The sequence below is a fragment of the Talpa occidentalis genome, unplaced genomic scaffold, assembly GCF_014898055.3.
Source record: "Talpa occidentalis isolate TD23 unplaced genomic scaffold, MPIMG_talOcc4v2.1 talOcc4.10, whole genome shotgun sequence".
Taxonomy (NCBI): Eukaryota; Metazoa; Chordata; class Mammalia; order Eulipotyphla; family Talpidae; genus Talpa; species Talpa occidentalis.
This window is the reverse complement of record NW_023600993.1, coordinates 89,865,555-89,881,984: the sequence shown is the minus strand read 5'-3', so window position 1 is coordinate 89,881,984 and position 16,430 is coordinate 89,865,555. Positions and strand designations below refer to the sequence as shown.

The 16,430-nt window shown below is 52.9% G+C and overlaps 1 protein-coding gene and 1 long non-coding RNA gene across 2 annotated transcripts in view; one reads left to right on the top strand and one right to left on the bottom strand.

Moving 5' to 3' along the window:
- Positions 1-889: 889 nt before the first annotated feature.
- Positions 890-16,430, bottom strand: part of STK35 (serine/threonine kinase 35) — a 37,368-nt gene continuing 21,827 nt past the window's right edge. The window contains 1 exon segment of the mRNA XM_037497910.2: positions 890-5,496. The gene's annotated coding sequence lies outside the window, so the exon portion shown is untranslated.
- On the top strand, positions 14,122-15,881 carry LOC129146105 (uncharacterized). Its single transcript, XR_008552592.1, has 3 exons — positions 14,122-14,309; positions 14,705-14,828; positions 15,291-15,881. It is a non-coding gene; the product is annotated as an uncharacterized LOC129146105 (long non-coding RNA).

Sequence of the window (16,430 nt, the reverse complement as noted above, 5' to 3'; positions counted from 1 at the left end):
TGTCCTCCCAGTTTTATTATTCCCGGGCTCACAGGTCTCCTCAGGAAAAGCCTGAGTGGTGGGCTCCGTGTCAGACATCAGCCCTCACCAGTCTGATGAGCTTTGTTTGCTGAGCTGTGAGGTGCTGAGTCAGGACAGCATCCAGCAGGCTCTTGGGAAAAGGAATCTACAGAACCATTTGTTGAGAGCCCACCTTGTGCCAGACCCAATAGTAAGGTTCATATTCAACTTTAGGAATTGAGCTCATAAGCTGCTCAGGAGGAGACTACATCACACCTCCTTTCACACAGGAGAGGTGCAGAGAGATGAAGTCGCCTGTCCTGGCTGGCACGGGGCTGTTCCTTCTTCCCAGCCAGCAAGCTGCCCCCCAGCAGCTTGGGCTCCTCCTGGCTCTAGCTCTCTCATCTGCGAAAACGGTGCACAAAGAGCCCAGGGAGAAGGGACCAGAAGTCTTTAGTAGATGCCGGTTCTCATCCCTTAGGGACTGAAGAGCTTCTTCCCACCCCCAGGCCAACTACTCTGGCCTGGCACTGCAGACATGGGTGCCACCCCCTCAGCCCAGAGTCGTCACCCTGCTTGAGAACCTAGCTCCTTGCTTAGCTTTTCAAGAAAGTCCCCTCCCGTTATCGTCACAAGACCCCTCTTACTGCTGTAGTAAAGACCTCCGAAGGAGGACTACAGGAGCACAGCTGAAGGCCACTGGTATGTCTGGGCTGGCAGTGATGCGGAGGTCCTGGGCCCTCGGAAGGGCGGCCTGGCTTGGTGCGGGCTCCGGCTCCCCAGGTGCAGCGGGGAGACAGTCAAGGCCGCATCCAGCAGCTGAGTGGCCTTCTTGCCCGCCTGGAGCCAGGCGCTGTGGGCCAGCTGATGTCCCCCCTCCCAAACGGGTGGTGACAAAACCACAAAGCACTCGTTTTCAAATGAGTTATGGCTTCTTTGACCCCATCAAATAACTTTATTCACACAAACGTCCCTTAATTTACAAAGCCGCAGTCATTCATACACAATAGGGATCCACAGTGTTCAAGGAACTTAAATAGAATGTATCATACCAACCCAAGTAAACCAAGTACAAAAAATAGTCATATAAAGTTGTTCACACGTAGGTCCTAGATTACCAGCTTCTGTGCAAAAAAGAAAATAAAGAAAAATAGATTTATTAACTAGTATTTGAAACTAACTTTGTGCCTGGGTTAAAACCTCCTCACACCCAAGTCGGCCCCCCAAGATTGCTAAATCACTGCAAGTACTCCCTTGCTTAGGTGGAAAGAGGCCCCTGGGGCACATAAGATTTAAAATGTCCCTAAATAACCTCCCTTCCTCCTGTGGTTTCTCCACAGGAGGTTAAGGCCTCCTTTCTGTAAACCCCTGCAGTCTTGGGGGGCTTGGGCAAGCAGCGGCAGTGGAGTGAGTCATCTCTGGAGGGTGGCTGCGAGGCACATGCCAGCCCACTTCACGTCACACCTGCTGGTTTCCCTCTGAGGGCAGCTCTCCAGGCAGGAGCTCTCTGCCCTCCCAGCTCCAGCAGGGAGCCAGAGCCGGCCAGCACTGTCCCGAAGGCCACGCCTCCGCTTAGTGTGTGTGTGGGGGTGGGGTGGGGGTGATTCAAGCCCAGTGTCTTTGGGTCTCAGCCCCAAGCCTGGGAGCCCAGAGAGTGGAATAGTGTGAGCTTGGCCAGTTTCTAGGAGACTCCAGCAGCTGCATCTCTCTGGGGCCACCAGACAGGCCTAGAAGAGAAATGGTGTCAAGCAGGCAATAACCCAAGAGCCCCACTTAAGAGTTAAACCACCTGTGCTCCCAGGCGTGCGAGGGGGGCAGAGCAGGAGCTGGGGGTTGGGGGGCATGGGTGGAAGCCCAGGTAGGATGGAGCAAAATGAGGGTAGAGTTAGGGTCCCCTCCCTGGGGATGGGGAGCTAACTCCTGCTTTTCCAAACTTCCCTAAGTACCCTGAGGCTGAAACCCAGACACTCATCCTATTAAGATGTCTTCTAAAAAGGTAAACAGCCAATAGCATCAACAGAAGATTCCACGATGCCAGCTCTTTTCCTTTTCTTAGAAAAAGACTCCAGCAAAAATAATCTTATTGCTCCAAACACTGGTTTTCTAGGAGATAAGTGATTTGTTAAGGAGCTGGGTGGGCATCTGGGGGAAGGAATGAGAGCGGGGAATGTCCAGGGTGAGGAGGCTGTGAGGAAGGTGGCGAGTGGTCTTAGCACCGCAGGGTCAGGGAGCAGAGGGAGTGCAGGCGCGTGCCCAGCCCTGGCACCTTGGCCTTCATAGTGCCACGAAGGAGGCAGGCCCTGTGCAGCGTCAGATCTCCTCGCGTGTTGGGCACGTTTCTCCTCCAGCTGTAAACAGGGTATTTCTTAAGTAAACATTTAATACACTCCCTCAGAAAGGCAGCCATGGGGCAAACCACGTCTGGGTGGGAGGAGAGTTCCCACTCTCCTGTCCCAATGCCTCTGGGATGAGACGAGGCTAAGGCCTGCGACCTCAGTCCCCGGAGCCCAGAAGAGGGCCTGATGGAGCCAGCCTTGAATGAACAGACTGCAGCATCCTCCTGGCTAGAGGTAAGAGGCAGAGAGTGCGCCCATGTCTGAAGCAGTTTTTCTGTCCTCAGCTAAAGCTGCTAGTAAGTGCCCTGGGGGTGGGTGGGGAGACAGATGCCTGGTTACAACCCTCAAAAAGGGTGGGGGAGGGCAAAGGCGGGGGGCTAGTCCTCCACATGGCTAACTCGGAGTGGGAGCTGAAGTGACAGATGGACACACAGGGAGAAGGAAGGAGCCACACACTTCCAACTGCACCAGAGGCCTGGTCACAGGGACAAAGAAATAAGGCACTATGATCTGTCTTGCTGATTTCTCTCACTGAGGGGGAACAAGGGCCAAGGCCCAGAAACTTCCTCCAACAGGCTCTTCTTTTCATGGACCCAAGAAAAGAGTAACTGCTATCTTGAGGTCTGGAAACCCCCAAAACTCAGACAGGCCCGACGAACTTGGTGGTGCTGGGATGATGTGCGACCCAGGTGGAGAGGAAGAAGGAAAGGCTGGGAGCTGACCCGCGATGGCTACAGGTGGACAGTGGCTCCGCAAATCACACAGGAGCCGCTGGGGCCCAAGCCCAGTCTGCTGACCATGGCAGAGTCGCTGTCCTTAGGGCTGACTCCCACCTGCTGGCTGGGGGCCTGAAGTGGGCCAAGAGGGGTGAACTGGGGAGGCGAGGAAGGGAGGAAAGGCAGGCACTTGGGGATATGAGCTGACCCTCGTGAGCCGGGGCAGGAGGTTCCCCCACCAGCAAGAACCAGCAGGGAGAAGCCTGCCAGCTAAGGTGTGCAGAAGCTGGCTACCCCTCCCAGGCGCCACCTCCCCCCAAATACGGGCATCTTGTGACCTATAGGGGATATCTGATGTCAAGAACAAGGGGCAGCAGGGCAGCTCAACAGCTAAGAGACCTGTAGCGGGCAAAGGGAAGGATAAGCAAAGGGTAAAGTCCCCTCACTGGGGACTTTACAGTGTGGGTGGCAGCCAGGGAGAATGGGGGGTGTTGAGTTTGGGGACTGTTTTTCCCATTTGTTCATGTACAGAGATGCGCTGCTCTCAAGGGAAGGCAGGATGGTGGGGCCGTGCACACTGCAATTAGGGGTGCTGCTCTCCCAGATGCCACAGAGACTGCACTTGGGAGGTGGTTGAGTAGGAGACAGGGGACAGCAGAGGCTTCTAGTAAGGAAGGAGGCTGGTCAGGGCTGCAGCCTCACTGGGCCCTGCTGCACAGCTGCTGTCTGCCCAGGGGAGGAAGCAAGCTTGGGTCTGAGGCTCCAGAGCAAAGGCTAGAGCGTGTGCACAGACATCTTGCCCAGGTCACTCTGAGGCCCGCTGGCCTCTCCCACTCTCAGGGCTGGGGGACTGCTGCCTTGGGGGGCGCCCCGTTGGTCACACACCACCTTAAATGCCCTCAACTACCGCCCCTATGGATCCTATGCTGGTTGAGAGAAAACAAAAAACACCAGAAATAATCACAACTGAAAGAGTCTTTCCCTTCCTCAAAGACCCTTTCCAATTTGGCCCTAGGGGAGTGAAAAGCCTTGACAGCACCCAAAGTAGCTCCAGGGAAAAGGGACAACACAGGAGTGATTCCTTCTCGTCACCGGGGAGCGAACGCCCCGGCGCAGAAGCCCATGAGGGCGGCAAGAGCATCGGTAGAGCACGGAGAACACTACAGACGGGCGGCGCCGCTGCAGGGTCACGGCTGGGAAGCTTTATGGTGACGAGCCCGCTGCTTGTGTCCCATCAGACACGTTTACACCGAGGGCGAGCACCTAACAGAAGTCCCGGGTTGAGGGAGATGGCGCTTGACACGTCACCATGCGACACCAAGGGCCCCGGCACAGCACACCCCCTTCACTGTGAGAAGACGATGGTGGCAGCCAGTTCAGGACACCCGGTCCTTGTGGCAATGGTCACAAGTGGACCCCGGGGACTCAGGCAGTCTCTGTGACACCCTGGACACTTGGTGGGCACATCTGGGAAGATGATCCAAGAGGCAATAGGTGACAGGTGAGGACCGCACATGAGTGACAGGTGCCTGCTGAAGACCAAGCTGTGTCCCAGGCAGAGGTTTGGCACGACAGTTTGTTCCTGGGGATATTCCTCTGGGAGGAAGATCACTCACTAACAGAAAGGTAGGCCTGCAGAGCTGGGCAGGGCAGTGCTCAGCCACCAGGGAGTCGGAGATGGCCCCCTTCTGTCCCTCCCGCCACGGAGCTCCCAGGTGCAAAGGGCAGAAGAGGGAACCGATTCCCACTACTGTAAGTCCTGATGCGGCCCTGGGCCTCCAACAGCTTAAAGAGAACAAACCCTTCTTTCTTGAGACCAGCAGCACTGGTCTTCTTCCTCTTCCAGGCGGTTCTTTGCCTTTGATCATTTCCAAGGCCCAGGAGCTGATCAGGAGCAGCTCACCAGAGTCCAGCAGTTCCTGCATCTGGTGGGAGGTGGCCCAGCCTCTTTGTGTCTTCATGCCCCCCATTCCAGGAGAAATCCCCAAATTCTCATGGAGAGGCAGGCCTTCTCTGGGGAAGTGAGGTGTTATAAGAAGACTGAGATGGGTAAAAGAAAGAAGACAGGGAACATAAAGGACAAAAACAAAATCGCTCCCTAGCCCCTTATAAAAATTAAAAATGAAATTTATACATAGGCTTTGTCCATATTGAATTTCTTTAAAGAAACTGGTGCCTGTCCATAGTATAACTTCCTGTCCTCTGATGTCTTAACTGTTTAAATTTGGGGCGGGGGGGGGGGAGGGGAAGGAAAAGAAAAAGACAAAAAAGTAAAATAAAAAAAAATTAAACAAAGCTAAAGGGTGGGGGAACCCAAACAAAAGCTTCACATTGCTGGAGCTCTAGCGGTCGGGAGGTCGACAACCAGCCAAGCCACCACCTGTATGTACCCTCTGCCATCCTCCGTGTGGCGCACGATGAGACTGTGGGTCCCGAGGAGCAACCTGGAAGACACAAGGCAGGAAAGGAGTGGGCACAGAGTCAGAGGGCTCCTGATCCCCCACCAGGGGCCAGCACCTGACCCAGATGAACTCAGCAGCTGTGCTGGGGCCAGGGGAGCACCCCCTGAATGCCTGCTATGGGGTAAACCTGCCTCGCCATAACCACCACTACCATCTGGGAAGAGCCCTGGTGTAGGCGTCAGAACAGAGCAGTCCAGCTGCTTGGCCCTCAGGCACCTGTAGTAGGAGGTCCTGGAGACTAGATCCCATGGAGATCAGTCTTGGGGCGGCTGCCACCTCCGGCCTCCCTTTCCCGGTCTAAACCTGGTCAGAGCTGAGGGCAGTCCCTCCACAGCAGCCGAGGCTGCGGGACTTACCCAAGAATGTCAAGTGTCTGCTCTCACCCTGAACAACCGAATCAGCGAGCCTCTCACCGAGGGCCTGAAGTCCCCCCACTGGCTTCAGAGCCCTGTAAGCTCTCTGTACCTGAGAAGGGCGTGCTCCCACCACCATGTCACTCGCGCAGTCCTGTCAGGTATGGTGACACTGGACAGTTTGCCTCCTGTCAGCCTCAGTTTCCTCCAGAAAAACAGGGGGCTCTTTTGTGAGGTTTGAGTGGGGTGACGACTCTCAGGGACCTGGCCCGCAGCAGGAAGCGGACATACTCGACAAGCCTATCCTCTCCCAGCCACGCGTCTCGCCAGGACTTATGAACGAGTTAGACTGAAAGGGCCGTGCCCTCATCACTTCACCAGCTTCTCGCTGGGTGGGGGTGCCATGGAAGGACACACACAGCTGGAGGAGTGTGACAGAGCCTTCTGGAAAGCAACGTGGCAAAGTGTTTTCAGAGCTTCAGATGTGTTTAGACCTGTAGACCCTATAATTCCACTTCTGGAAATCTAGCTTAGCCGATAATCCTAAATATGAAAGAAGCTTTATGAATAAAGATGGCCACTGAAGTGTTATTCAAACGATGAGACTACAACAACAAATCCAAAAATAAGCGATTTAAGCAAATGATCCATCTACTCAATGATGTATACAGAGGAAATGAGAAGGCTGTGTGGTGTTTTGAACAGCATTATGAGGAAGACTCACCTGGGCTACGGGGAAAAAGTTGGTTATGAAGTTCTGTGGTATCTAGTATGGCCATAACTACATAAAAAGCAAAAGTTCCAAGCACAGGCAACTCTGGCAAGAAATACACGGAAATGCTGCACTGCCTGCGGGTGTATTTTCTTCTTGTCCCCATTTCAGTTTGTATTTTTCATACTGAACACACATGCTGCCCTGCTTTACTTTGTAATGGGAAAAGTAGTATACTTTCATGAAAGAGAAAAGTTGAAGGAGGTGCCTGGAGTAATGCGCAGTCCCTGGCCAGGCCGGGCCTCCTTGGGCTTCCCCACACAGCAGATGGTGGGGGATTCCCCACCTGACAGGTGTGAGGCCCCCTGTGTGAGCCCCTCCTCCAGTGCATGGTGATGGGGTGACGTGGCGATGGATGATAAGGCACTGGAAAGAAAATACTGGATTTCTCAGGTGTAGCCTTGTCCTTTGCCTGTGAATTCCCCTCAACACAAGCCTGGTGGTGGGTCCAGCATCCCAGTTTTTGTTTTGGAAAAATAAAATCTGCATATATATGTCCTGTGATGACCCAGCAGCCATCTCCATCTCCTGGTTTAGCTTTACTTAGCATGCCCATGCCCTTCTCGCATGCTGTCCATAAAGGAAGCAGAGCAGGCAGAAGATTGGGAGGAGTAGGGGGTGATGAGGGTTATTTCATCATCCAAGACACTCCAAGTCCTTGGGAAAACATGACAAGAAAGGTCTGGAAATCACGCATGTTTTGCGTGATCTGTTAAGATAATCTGGGGGACCAGTCATGACCTTCCCAGTATTTTTTCCCTCCCTGCCCTAGTAGGACCCAAGCTGAGGATGGCCTCCTCAAAAGGACGCCCATCAGCAGGAAGGTAGCCGAGGTGTCAGGAAGCAGGAAGAGTCAGAAGCCAGAAGACCCTTTTTATGTAAGCGGCCAGTGGAACAGAGTGTGACTGCGAAGGGTCAAACCACTGTGCTCTGCAGAGGCTCCCGAGACACCAGCTTGCAGACTGTTGCCATCACCAGGGCCCCTGCCAGGAGGCGAGGCTGACATTTCTCTTAGGCTCCTCCAACCTCCTGCCAGCTTTGGCCCTGGCTCTGGCCCTCCTAGTCAGAGGCGCCAGGACAGCCCACAGTTCTGAGTCTGTTTCTCCCTTGAGAGCAGGGTTAGGGAAATTCAGAAGGCTCTCGATTTCTCACATCTATCACCAGAGAAGGCACATTCTCCTCAGGGAGCCAATGGCAGTCCCCTCCCTGGAAGCTAGTGGGGCCCTCTTTAAGCTGGGAAGAGAAAGAGTTGGGAGCACACAGTCTGGCTGAAGCAGCAGCACCCCGTCCCCTGTACTTGGAAGAGTAAAGGGTGTGGGCCCTGGGTCTAGGGGTCCTCACTACTCATCATGGCAGACACCACACCCAGCTCCCTGACCACCTCAGCTGTGGGGACTCTAGTCTCAACCAGGACCGGAGTCCTCCTGGCAGGCAAAGCCACAGCTGCTGAGCACAGTGAAGAGTGGTGAGGTGCAAGCCTCCTTCACTGCTCAGCACGCCTGCGCATGGGATGCAGCTGCTCTATGTGAACAGGGAACAGGCCCAGAGATGGAGCGACTTGCCCACATGGCAGAGCTGTTTACCAGGGGAGCCAACACTTAATCCACGGACTTTTCCAGAGTCAGTACCAAAGTCTCCCCGCAATGACAGCCTTCCTTGGTGCTGTCATAGCCCGAGTGCAGGGGGTCTGGGGGGAAAGGCATCAGTGACCCGGGGAGTATGCTGGCACATCCTTCCTTTTCTTTCAACTCTTGTACTAATTCCCCTCATCACACCAGACTTCTTAATGCACTAATTCTCGGAACAGCTACTTCCTCAGTACCGAAGGGCGCCCAGGCGGGTTCCATAGAAGCAGACTACTTTCTATGCCACAACTTAATGAGGCAGCCCCCAACCCGCCCACACTGCTTTCCGTCTGCTGAGGCATAGAATGCGCCTAGTGTTTTACACCTACTACCTCTTCTCACTAACAAACCCCTACGAGGCACAAGCGACTGTCACCCTGTTTTAGAGATAGGACGCTGAAGCTCAGAGAGACCTGCAGGGTTAATATGCGGTAGAGAAAAGGGATCAGCCCCAGGTCTACCACTCCAAGCTCTTGCTTTCAACATGAAACTCTGTCATGTACAACCCTTTCCTAGACAGACAAGAAGGGCTTAAGGGGAGTTTAAAACCCATTTAATCCCTTCATTTATAAATAGACTCACTCAGAGAGACTCCTGGCAGGCTTGGTTTGGGAACCTCTGCACAGGTCTGGTGTCCAAAGCACAAAGGGGGATATAGTGCCAACCAAGCAGGCAGGAAGCAGCTTCTGGCAAGTTCCTCTGCCAGGCACACAGTTGTCTGGTCTCTCCAAGGAGACTTGGGAACTGAACTGCCCCACCACGGTCATGAGCAGTTTGGAGACCAGAAGTTGGGGAGAGCCAGAGGAAACAAGCAAGGAGGGGGGTGGCCCAAAGGGCTCACATGTTCCATCTCCTTCCCCTGGTCTTCAACCTGCACACACAGAACACCTGGCTGAGTAAGATTATCCTTTATTACAAAAGTATGGCCCTCTTACTTTGTTGGTGTCAAAATGTCATTTATTTCATGAAAATAAATATGAAGAGTTTAAAAAACTAGTCCCCATTTCTCTACGCCCCACCCCCACCCCCTCTACACATCTGGAAATGCGTAAGCCTGGCAACTGCAGAAGTTAAATCTTCTGGAAGTCACAACTACGGTTTACTTAGGCATCTTCCTACCAGCGCTCTAGCAGGGAGACGGCACGGACCATGGTGGACAGTCCTGAGTTCAAATTTGAGCTCGGTCCCTTAACTAGCTATCGACACTCTCTGAGCCTCCTTGTCAAAGAAGGGCGGCATTGCTCGCTACCCTGTGGGATCTGCTGTAAGGCATGGGGACTTGAGAGCAGGGTCCACCCCGGCGCCCGGCGGGCACTTTGAGTATGCTCTTCTTGCTGTGTCCTTGGTCGCTTTGATTCTTAGGATGATTGGCCTTTTACCTGTAACCTACCTAGAGCCAAGGCTTAATTCAGGAACTTTTAGTCCTATATTTTCAGTACAGATGAAAGACAGTGGAGGTGGTGAAGGGGGAGTGGAGTTCTCCAATCCTGACTCTGAATCATGTATGCTTCTGTCACGCCCCAGGGACAGCCAGAGGGTGGGAAGTGGTACCCTCGGAACTATCTGACGTGCTGACCCCACAGATGGACTTCTGAAGCCCAGGGACCTAGACATCTGAAATATAACCTGGTTGGCTGCTAGGATCTGTTTTTGGTGTATTGTATAAAAATGTCCCAGCTGCTCCATGAAGCGCCGGCTGGCATCCCCAGTGACGTACCCTGCAGGAGGCCTCCAGAGCCGGGCAGCCAGCAGCACAGCACACGAGTCTGTGCTGCCTGTTACGCTAAGCGGAGCATTCTGAAGCTGAGGGAGTCCTCTCGCACACCCCCCTCACTCTCCATGTGCACATTCATCCAGGAAAAAGGGCCTCTCTACAGATGGGGAAGTTCAGTCTTGGATGTTACTTAGTAAGTTCAAAAGTTTAAATAACTAGTAAATAGTGGGATTCAAACCCCAAGTCCAGCTTTCTTTGTCGCTTTCTACTTCTCATCTACTTAACAGAAAAGAAAGACCCCTGGTTGGCATGCTCAGAAACCACAGCACTGCCTCAATGCAAACTATGGTATTGGGGTGGGGGGAGCCAAGAACTCACTCTTACCCAAATTCTCCCTGTAGTCCCATCTGGAGGATCATTGCTGTGGCTAAAGAAACATTTCAGATGCCAGGCGCCACAAGAGGCTGAATGCAATGCCTCCTTTGCCCAGACAAAGGACTATGTAGGAATTATTCCCATTTTGCAAACACGCAAACTGTGGCCCAGATATAGTACTTTTCAGCATATCAGGCTGTGGGGGCACAGGCAAGGCAAGCTTGGGGTCACAGGGGGCAGGTCTTTCCTACTAAGTAGGATTAGCTTCCAAACGAGTCATTCTTTACTTATTTAACACACCAGAGCAGCTGGCTTCATACTCCGCTCTCAGCTTTCGGCCCTGGAGGCTCAGTGGCCCCGGCACTACCGTCTATTCCAATCTGTCAGAGGGACTGAGGCCAGAGAGCCAAGCTTTCTGCTCGGGGCGCGGAGCCCCTTCTAAGGACACAATGGTGTTTTCCTACCAGATTTTCAAGCTGAACCTGAGACTCCCTTTCAGTGCCACTGAGGCACTACTGAGAAGAGATGCGCTTAGCGCTATGCCAGGAGGGCTCCAATCACGGCCCACTCACTACAGGAGGACACACAATTGCAGCAAGCCCTGGCAGGCCCGGCTCACAGAGAGAAGGGGGATGAGCAGAGCTCCAAGCCCAGAGGGCATGCTGACGCAACAGATGTCACCTTTATCTCATGTGTGTGGAAAGCTGGTTCTCTGCAAAGTGCAGTGGCAGTTACCGTGGAAGCTCTCAGGCAGACAGTTGGTCACGTGTCAGCAGTGCTGCTGCTGCCACCACTGCTACCCTGCTTAATACTGTTTAAAACTTTTGATCTTTTGGAGAATGCTGCCAAAAATGCTAATAAAGCTTGCCAAGAAGAAGCATCACTGGGGGGACGTCTAAGAGTCTGAGATCTTGGAGACATCTGGTGACTTGAAATCAGCACAAGACACACTGTGTCATCCCACCTGGGTCTGGGGATACCTGTAAGCAGATGTTTCTGGCCCGGGGAAGTCATGAGGCCAGTAGGGCACTGAAGCTGGTTTCCCTGAGCACCTTAGCAGGTAAACAGGAGCTGGGTGGAACTCACTCAAGATCAACTAAGGGGAACTTTTGGTTTCCAGAAACAACTCTGGTAATTGGCAGTCGCCTATGGGGACAGGGGGATACCCTAACTAATCCCTTCAACTTATTAAGCGTGGGGATAAAATGAAAGGAGCCCGACTGCCTCAATTGGCCCCCAAAGAGACTGAGGTTCAGCTGCGGCTGCTGTGATTAGTAGAGAAACGGCTCTGGGAGAGGATGGGCTCCTGAGAGAGTTCTCCTTCCGGCGCGTCGCCAGAAGGAAGATGTCTGCAGGGCCGCTACAGCTCAGGGGAGAGGTCGCTCTTCCATATGGGCCCAGGACAATCTGTGGTTATAAAAGGAAAGACTCAAACGAGGTCACGCCCAATGAGGCCTGGGCAAAGGGAGAACATATGGGCTTCTGGTTACAACAGCCAGTCCAAAGCCCCGGGTGCCAAGGGGAACGCACTGGGGCCACTTTCTACAGGGTTTGGCGTTCTCTTAGGAAAAAAGGGCTCTGCAAACTGTTAGTGAGAAGTGAAGAAAAAGAATGATTAGCCTATGAGGATTTGGCAAAAACAAACAGGATGAGGGCAATCCACAGAGTCACCATTTACTGAACCCTCGCTGCAGGCGAGGAATGGCACCGGGCACTTTCTACACCTCGCACAACACCTTCCCGTGAGCACCGACGGGAAATGATGGTCACTGCATAACCTCCCTGCGCGCTGGATGTCAGGTTAAGGCTGCAGGGCCTTGCAACTTAGAAACCCGAAAGCAGCTGAGATCAGAAAAGTCTGTTCCCCTCTCCTCCTTCCCCTGAACTCCTTTCCTTAACCCAAAATAGAAAGTATTTCCTAATTTACAAGCTAAAGTGGCTCTCAAAATCAATTTTATAGTCAGCAATCACGGTCCTGATGTTATATAACTATTTAAAAACCACACACACACACAAAGATGCGTGTGCTGGAAAGCTGCTCCCTGGCAGAACCACCAGCCTGCCCATGTGACAGGACACTGCACAGGTTCTCAGCTCTGAAAAGCAAAAGTAAACACAAAAAGCAACAAAACCCTGTGTTCTGGAGACTTATAGTAGAGCACATATGCAAATAAAGACACAGAAGAGCCAGACACATCATCACCTAATGAGAAGCTGATTATAAAGGGAAGAATACAGCTCGGCCCAGCACCAAGTAAGGGCTGGGAAGGCAGCGCTGGTCTCAGGAGGTTACTCGGTGTCTGAGCTCAGCCCCAAACTCCACTCAGCAGCCTCAGAAGACCCGATCACTCACAATTCACCACAAACTCCGACCCGAGGAGAAAGGATGCCCCCAAGTGCATATATCCCAGGCACATTTATACCCTACCCCTGCGGTGTTCACTAGCCCCCCCTGCCTGGTGACTTGAGGCACAGGACTAAGAGTCCCTGTTGAGACCCTCCCTCCCAAGTCACCTCCTTGATTCGGTCCACCTGCAAGTCCTTTATAAACCTCCAAAATGCACCTTAAATCTACTCTTCTCCATCCGCCGCACCAGGCACACTAAGCAGGAAACCACAGCTTCCCAACAGGCCCTCTGCTTCCACACCTGCCTCTGCAATTCTCGCAGCCACAGAGCCACAGGGCTCTTTGCAAACATGCAAATCGGAGAGTTACGCCCACCACTCAATGACATACCATGACCTACAAAGGTCTGGCGTGCATGGGCCCTGGTCTCCTCCCAACCTCCCTCCACCTGGGCCACCATGCGCCCACTGGTTACCTTGCCCCTCAGCTTAGCAGCTGAGGGGTCTGCTCCAGTGTCACCTTTGCAGTTACATTCTCTGCCAGCCATGGGCAGGTCATCCTGCTATTTCTGCTCTTTCCTTCAGCCACACACCCTTGACGCTGGATCTGTTGTTTCCCCGTATGACATGGACCTTGAGATCCAAGGTGTCAGTACCCCAAGGATGGGATCGCATCTGGAGTCACTGATGTAACACAAGCACCTAGCACAGTGCCTGGAACATATATAAGCAATGAATTAAAAACTGTGTTGGGGCGGTGGGTGCTAGCCTTTCTATTGGTGGGGGAGGAGCGGCAGCACAGAACTTCTATACATTCTGCTAATTTTAGCTCTGACTGGTGTGGTCAAGACCCGATTTAGAGGACAGCAGGACTCCCAGCCTTAGTGTCCACTGCGTGCCCAGCGTCCATTGCCAACTTCATGTTAATGTGAATCCTCAGGGTAAGTGTGAGTGACTCTCTTTTACACATGGGCTCCAAGGCTCAGAGAGATGCCTACGCTTTAGATGGAACGAAGTCAGGCTCTCCATTCCCAGGCTGCAAGGCCGGCACAGAGGTTTACGGAGTGGACAAGTGAGTTTGCTCAGTTGGGACTCGGAGTCGTGTCTAAGAACACCACCAAGAGACCTGAGCTCCACCTCTGCCTCCTGCTACTTCCCCCACCACCTCTCAATTCCCCTTTCTGAGGATGACGCCCCCTTCCACCATAAAGGCCTAAAGGATCAGTTATTCCATAGACGGCACTTCCCTCAGACCATCCACAATGCTCACTGTTGTCAGGGCTCAGAAGTCCAGTCCCCGGCTCAGGGAAGCCCGTGGAGAAGCTCAATTGTTTTCTGCTTCTTAAAGACTAAAATGCTGGCTGAGGGGGGAATGGAGCAAGAGCCAGTCCCGGGCCCCAGAACCCCAACTGCCACAGAACTGTGAAGGTGCCAGGTCTGAGGGGAGTGGTCTTCAGGCACCCTGGTTTCTGGATGAGGAAACCACAGCCCACGGTGCACGACGGCCTGAGTGCCAGGTAGTTATAGGAGACAGAGCCAGCACTGGAACCCAGCATGCCCTCCCAGCTCTGGGCCTAGAGCCAAACTTCTTGAGTGCAAAGGGGAGAGAGGTGAGGCAGACAGCCGTGCGCTTAACGCAGGGGAAGGGGGCGGCTGTCTTTACCTTCTTTTGCTTGGGCAGTTTTCAAACTCTAGCGAACACCAGCATCATGGGGGTGAGTGGCTCAGAAACACCCATTTCTAACAAGTTTCCAGGGGATGCTGCCAGTCTGGGGACCCCTGAGAAGCACCACGCTCAGGTTTCTCATGGATACCGTGTGTGCTGGGGGTGGGAGCTCGTGAGGAGCAGCAGGGAGGAGGGGTGACAGCGTGCGGCTATCTCCAGGATCATGGGACAGAACCTCCATCTATTAAGTAGAAACTTCTCATGACATCCTTGGTTCCCTCCACTTATAAAATTCCGGGTAGGAAACTGGAGTCTGGGGCAGTTATCTCGTTTCTCCAGGGCCTGCAAGACAGTGAGCTGGAATGACATGCGCTCCCCAAAGGCTTTCTGTGCCACACCTGGTTGGTGTTCATGCCTGGGATGCTCGTGGTGGGGGCAGGAGGGAAGAGGACCTCAGGACCAGGTCAGTGGTGACGTCTGGATTTCAGTTTGGGCAATTGGCCTAAATGCTGACCTTCTTTGTTGTTACTGTTTTTTTTTTTCTTTTTTTTTTCTTTTGAAAAAGGCAGAAGTCACCCTGTTGTCTGTCTGGGGTGTGGTATTTTCATTTCTACTGCCCCATGCAAACCCAGGGTTCTGTCCAAAACAGTCATCAAATCCAAGTATGCAATCTGGTTACTAACAACAAATGAGTCTTTCCTTGCGACTCCCAGTTCTCTACGTCTGGTACAGGGTTGGGTGGTGCTGGTAAGACTCGTGCATTCTGCCAAGATCTGACAGCACTAGAGCTCTAGCCCAGGCCTTAGATTTGCCCTAGACTGGGAACTTTCTGGAGGACATGTCTTAGACATGTCTGAAAAAAGCAGAAAAGATAAAAACAAAATAGTCCTGTACATGAGATTTAAGGGTTTCCTTTCCCCCAAAGGGTGGAAGCCACGCAGAATGAGTCAACGGGCTCGCATCATCACTGACTGTCCCTGGGACAGATGGTCAACACCACAATCCAACCAACCTGCCTTCCACGACTGCTCTAGCACCATGCCCCCCCGGCGTGAGTGAATTTTGAAAACCAAGGCCACCCTCCTGAGGTTACCTGCCTAATAAGCTTCACCACACAGCTTTTTGCAGCTAGGAAAATGGACGCATTTTCATCTTCCCCACTCTGCTCAACGGTGCGCCTGGGTGGCTCTAATCCATCCCTCTGAATCCCTAGACATCACTTTCTTTTACAAAGAATCAAAATACAGAATTCTGACCTGTGTATGATGCAGGCTGAGTTATAGCTTTCCCCTGGCACCTCTAACTGAAAGTGAAATTCCCTTAGACTTGGGAAATTCATTGCACTATTTTATGGTATTGATTTATTTTAAACTTGGCTGGCAGTTTTAAGGCCTGCCCTGCCTCTGAATCCTACAAATGCTGGAGGAGGTCTCCATTTGCTTTCATTTTGTACTACCTCCGAGGACGTGCTAGTGGAAATGAGCAAAGGGGCTGGAGCTGCTGCTCTACATTTTCCAACATAGAACCATGGCCTTCTCCTGGGCCCGGGGTCTGGAAGCACCTCCAGTTGGGAATCTCCCTACCAGATCCGTGCCCTTTCCCCTTGCCAGCTGAGAGCCCTGCATCGAAGACAGTGTGCCAAGCCTGAGATTATGACAACCCCTGAGTTGGGACCTCACTCCTCACCTGGCTTAGAGCACCCCTAAACCTACCATGAAGAGCCAGCCCCAGCACCTCCTCCAAAAAGTGTCCTCTGCTCTCCATCTCTCCTGCGCCACAAGCTACTACAACCAGTGTCCACCTCTTACCCCACTGCTGCACTGTGAGCTCCAAAGAACACCACTAGGGTCAAGGAAGCAACCTCCACGCTAAGTGCCTGCCATGAGCCAGAGGACTCCAGCTGACCAAATCTTGGCAGGCGGCCACACCAATGCTTGGCACGCATAAAACCCCTCGAATCCCCTCAAGATTCAATGAATGAGCTAAAAGATATGTCAGGGAGAAGCCCAGCAAGCACCATTTTGCTTTGGGCCCTCATCAATCTCAAATGCCCAGACTAAATTCA